Source organism: Sander lucioperca, chromosome 15 (genome assembly GCF_008315115.2).
Source record: "Sander lucioperca isolate FBNREF2018 chromosome 15, SLUC_FBN_1.2, whole genome shotgun sequence".
NCBI classification, from domain to species: domain Eukaryota; kingdom Metazoa; phylum Chordata; class Actinopteri; order Perciformes; family Percidae; genus Sander; species Sander lucioperca.
Genome location: NC_050187.1, coordinates 6147501 through 6153537, shown reverse-complemented (window position 1 = coordinate 6153537; position 6037 = coordinate 6147501).

The window sequence follows — 6037 nt, the reverse complement described above, 5'->3', positions numbered from 1 at the left end:
ACATGTTTCTAAAAAGCGTCTGCTGAGAAACTACTGCAATGCATTTTAAGAGGCTTTTACATCAAATGATTCTTGCAGAGAAACATGTTTTTTTCAGAGCTTCTGGTAAGAAACGCTGTAACGCTATAGTGATAGAATCAGTGTTTAACACATCACAAGAAGCTCTGTGGAGGCCAAAACACATCTTTCGCGCACAGAGATATGTGTATAGGAACCTCTGCTAAGAAATTACTGTATGTCTGTTTAAGTGACAGAAACAGGGTGTACACATTTTAAAATGCTATGTGGAGGCTAAAACAACAATCACTTCATATAAACATTGTAAGAGCTTCTGTTGTGAAACTACTGCAATGCATTTTAAGAGGCTTTTACATCAAATGATTCTTGCAGAGAAACATGTTTTTTTCAGAGCTTCTGGTAAGAAACGCTGTAACGCTATAGTGATAGAATCAGTGTTTAACACATCACAAGAAGCTCTGTGGAGGCCAAAACACATCTTTCGCGCACAGAGATATGTGTATAGGAACCTCTGCTAAGAAATTACTGTAAGGCTGTTTAAGTGACAGAAACAGGGTGTACACATTTTAAAATGCTATGTGGAGGCTAAAACAACAATCACTTCATATAAACATTGTAAGAGCTTCTGTTGTGAAATTACTGCAATGTATTTTAAGAGGCTTTTACATCAAATGATTCTTGCAGAGAAACATGTTTATTTCAGAGCTTCTGGTAAGAAACGCTGTAACGCTATAGTGATAGAATCAATGTTTAACACATCACAAGAAGCTCTGTGGAGGCCAAAACACATCTTTCGCGCACAGAGATATGTGTATAGGAACCTCTGCTAAGAAATTACTGTAAGGCTGTTTAAGTGACAGAAACAGGGTGTACACATTTTAAAATGCTATGTGGAGGCTAAAACAACAATCACTTCATATAAACATTGTAAGAGCTTCTGTTGTGAAATTACTGCAATGTATTTTAAGAGGCTTTTACATCAATGATTCTTGCAGAGAAACATGTTTATTTCAGAGCTTCTGGTAAGAAACGCTGTAACGCTATAGTGATAGAATCAATGTTTAACACATCACAAGAAGCTCTGTGGAGGCCAAAACACATCTTTCGCGCACAGAGATATGTGTATAGGAACCTCTGCTAAGAAATTACTGTAAGGCTGTTTAAGTGACAGAAACAGGGTGTACACATTTTAAAATGCTATGTAGAGGCTAAAACAACAATCACTTCACATAAACATTTTCTAAAAAGCGTCTGCTGGAAACTACTGCAATGCATTTTAAGAGGCTTTTACATCAAATGATTCTTGCAGAGAAACATGTTTTTTTCAGAGCTTCTGGTAAGAAACGCTGTAACGCTATAGTGATAGAATCAGTGTTTAACACATCACAAGAAGCTCTGTGGAGGCCAAAACACATCTTTCGCGCACAGAGATATGTGTATAGGAACCTCTGCTAAGAAATTACTGTAAGGCTGTTTAAGTGACAGAAACAGGGTGTACACATTTTAAATGCTATGTGGAGGCTAAAACAACAATCACTTCATATAAACATTGTAAGAGCTTCTGTTGTGAAACTACTGCAATGCATTTTAAGAGGCTTTTACATCAAATGATTCTTGCAGAGAAACATGTTTTTTTCAGAGCTTCTGGTAAGAAACGCTGTAACGCTATAGTGATAGAATCAGTGTTTAACACATCACAAGAAGCTCTGTGGAGGCCAAAACACATCTTTCGCGCACAGAGATATGTGTATAGGAACCTCTGCTAAGAAATTACTGTAAGGCTGTTTAAGTGACAGAAACAGGGTGTACACATTTTAAAATGCTATGTGGAGGCTAAAACAACAATCACTTCACATAAACATGTTTCTAAAAAGCGTCTGCTGTGAAACTACTGCAATGCATTTTAAGAGGCTTTTACATCAAATGATTCTTGCAGAGAACACTGTTTTTTTCAGAGCTTCTGGTAAGAAACGCTGTAACGCTATAGTGATAGAATCAGTGTTTAACACATCACAAGAAGCTCTGTGGAGGCCAAAAACACATCTTTCGCGCACAGAGATATGTGTATAGGAACCTCTGCTAAGAAATTACTGTAAGCTGTTTAAGTGACAGAAACAGGGTGTACACATTTTAAATGCTATGTGGAGGCTAAAACACAATCACTTCATATAAACATTGTAAGAGCTTCTGTTGTGAAACTACTGCAATGCATTTAAGAGGCTTTTACATCAAATGATTCTTGCAGAGAAACATGTTTTTTTCAGAGCTTCTGGTAAGAAACGCTGTAACGCTATAGTGATAGAATCAGTGTTTAACACATCACAAGAAGCTCTGTGGAGGCCAAAACACATCTTTCGCGCACAGAGATATGTGTATAGGAACCTCTGCTAAGAAATTACTGTAAGCTGTTTAAGTGACAGAAACAGGGTGTACACATTTAAAATGCTATGTAGAGGCTAAAAAACAATCACTTCAATAAACATGTTTCTAAAAAGCGTCTGCTGAGAACTACTGCAATGCTTTTAAGAGGCTTTTACATCAATGATTCTTGCAGAGAAACATGTTTTTTTCAGAGCTCTGGTAAGAAACGCTGTAACGCTATAGTGATAGATCAGTGTTTAACACATCACAAGAAGCTCTGTGGAGGCCAAAACACATCTTTCGCGCACAGAGATATGTGTATAGGAACCTCTGCTAAGAAATTACTGTAAGGCTGTTTAAGGACAGAAACAGGGTGTACACATTTTAAAATGCTATGTGGAGGCTAAAACAACAATCACTTCATAAAACATGTAAGAGCTTCTGTTGTGAAACTACTGCAATGCATTTAAGAGGCTTTACATCAAATGATTCTTGCAGAGAAACATGTTTTTTTCAGAGCTCTGGTAAGAACGCTGTAACGCTATAGTGATAGAATCAGTGTTTAACACATCACAAGAAGCTCTGTGGAGGCCAAAACACATCTTTCGCGCACAGAGATATGTGTATAGGACCTCTGCTAAGAAATTACTGTAAGGCTGTTTAAGTGACAGAAACAGGGTGTACACATTTTAAAATGCTATGTAGAGGCTAAAACAAACAATCACTTCATATAAACATTTCTAAAAAGCGTCTGCTGAGAAACTACTGCAATGCATTTTAAGAGGCTTTTACATCAAATGATTCTTGCAGAGAAACATGTTTTTTCAGAGCTTCTGGTAAGAAACGCTGTACCGCTATAGTGATAGAATCAGTGTTTAACACATCACAAGAAGCTCTGTGGAGGCCAAAACACATCTTTCGCGCACAGAGATATGTGTATAGGAACCTCTGCTAAGAAATTACTGTAAGCTGTTTAAGTGACAGAAACAGGGTGTACACATTTTAAAATGCTATGTGGAGGCTAAAAACACAATCACTTCATATAACATGTGTCAAAGAGCTTCTGCTGTGAAACTACTGCATGCATTTTAAGAGGCTTTTACATCAAATGATTCTTGCAGAGAAACATGTTTTTTTCAGAGCTTCTGGTAAGAAACGCTGTAACGCTATAGTGATAGAATCAGTGTTTAACACATCACAAGAAGCTCTGTGGAGGCCAAAACACATCTTTCGCGCACAGAGATATGTGTATAGGAACCTCTGCTAAGAAATTACTGTAAGCTGTTTAAGTGACAGAAACAGGGTGTACACATTTTAAAATGCTATGTAGGGCTAAAACAACAATCACTTCATATAACATTGTAAGAGCTTCTGTTGTGAAACTACTGCAATGCATTTTAAGAGGCTTTACATCAAATGATTCTTGCAGAGAAACATGTTTTTTTCAGAGCTTCTGGTAAAAAAGCGCTGTACGCTATAGTGATAGAATCAGTGTTTAACACATCATAAGAAGCTCTGTGGAGGCCAAAACACATCTTTCGCGCACAGAGATATGTGTATAGGAACCTCTGCTAAGAAATTACTGTAAAGCTGTTTAAGTGACAGAAACAGGGTGTACACATTTTAAAATGCTATGTGGAGGCTAAAACAACAATCACTTCATATAAACATTGTAAGAGCTTCTGTGTGAAACTACTGCAATGCATTTTAAGAGGCTTTACATCAAATGATTCTTGCAGAGAAACATGTTTTTTCAGAGCTTCTGGTAAGAAACGCTGTAACGCTATAGTGATAGAATCAGTGTTTAACACATCACAAGAAGCTCTGTGGAGGCCAAAACACATCTTTCGCGCACAGAGATATGTGTATAGGAACCTCTGCTAAGAAATTACTGTAAGGCTGTTTAAGTGACAGAAACAGGGGTACACATTTTAAAATGCTATGTGGAGGCTAAAACAACAATCACTTCATATAAACATTGTAAGAGCTTCTGTGTGAAACTACTGCAATGCATTTTAAGAGGCTTTTACATCAAATGATTCTTGCGAGAAACATGTTTTTTTCAGAGCTTCTGGTAAGAAACGCTGTAACGCTATAGTGATAGATCAGTGTTTAACACATCACAAGAAGCTCTGTGGAGGCCAAAACACATCTTTCGCGCACAGAGATATGTGATAGGAACCTCTGCTAAGAAATTACTGTAAGGCTGTTTAAGTGACAGAAACAGGGTGTACACATTGTAATGCTATGTAGAGGCTAAAAAACAATCACTTCATAAACATTGTAAAAAGCGTCTGTGGAAACTACGCATGCTTTTAAGAGGCTTTTACACAAGATTCTTGCAGAGAAACATGTTTTTTCAGAGCTCTGGTAAGAAACGCTGTAACGTATAGTGATAGAATCAGTGTTTAACCTCCAAGAAGCTGTGGAGGCCAAAACACATCTTTCGCGCACAGAGATATGTGTATAGGAACCTCTGCTAAGAAATTACTGTAAGGCTGTTTAAGTGACAGAAACAGGGTGTACACATTTTAAAATGCTATGTAGAGGCTAAAACAACAATCACTTCATATAAACATTGTCAAAGAGCTTCTGTTGTGAAACTACTGCAATGCATTTAAGAGGCTTTTACATCAAATGATTCTTGCAGAGAAACATTTTGTTTTTCAGAGCTTCTGGTAAGAAACGCTGTAACGCTATAGTGATGAATCAGTGTTTAACACATCACAAGAAGCTCTGTGGAGGCCAAAACACATCTTTCGCGCACAGAGATATGTGTATAGGAACCTCTGCTAAGAAATTACTGTAAGCTGTTTAAGTGACAGAAACAGGGTGTACACATTTTAAAATGCTATGTGGAGGCTAAAACAACAATCACTTCATCATAAACATTGTAAGAGCTTCGTTGTGAAACTACTGCAATGCATTTTAAGAGGCTTTTACATCAAATGATTCTTGCAGAGAAACATGTTTTTTCAGAGCTTCTGGTAAGAAACGCTGTACGCTATAGTGATAGAATCAGTGTTTAACACATCACAAGAAGCTCTGTGGAGGCCAAAACACATCTTTCGCGCACAGAGATATGTGTATAGGAACCTCTGCTAAGAAATTACTGTAAGGCTGTTTAAGTGACAGAAACAGGGTGTACACATTTTAAAATGCTATGTGGAGGCTAAAACAACAATCACTTCATATAAACATTGTAAGAGCTTCTGTTGTGAAACTACTGCAATGCATTTAAGAGGCTTTTACATCAAATGATTCTTGCAGAGAAACATGTTTTTTTCAGAGCTTCTGGTAAGAAACGCTGTAACGCTATAGTGATAGAATCAGTGTTTAACACATCACAAGAAGCTCTGTGGAGGCCAAAACACATCTTTCGCGCACAGAGATATGTGTATAGGAACCTCTGCTAAGAAATTACTGTAAGGCTGTTTAAGTGACAGAAACAGGGTGTACACATTTTAAAATGCTATGTGGAGGCTAAAACAACAATCACTTCATATAAACATTGTAAGAGCTTCTGTTGTGAAACTACTGCAATGCATTTTAAGAGGCTTTTACATCAAATGATTCTTGCAGAGAAAAGTTTTTTTCAGATCTGGTAAGAAACGCTGTAACGTATAGTGATATCAGTGTTTAAAAATCACAAGAAGCT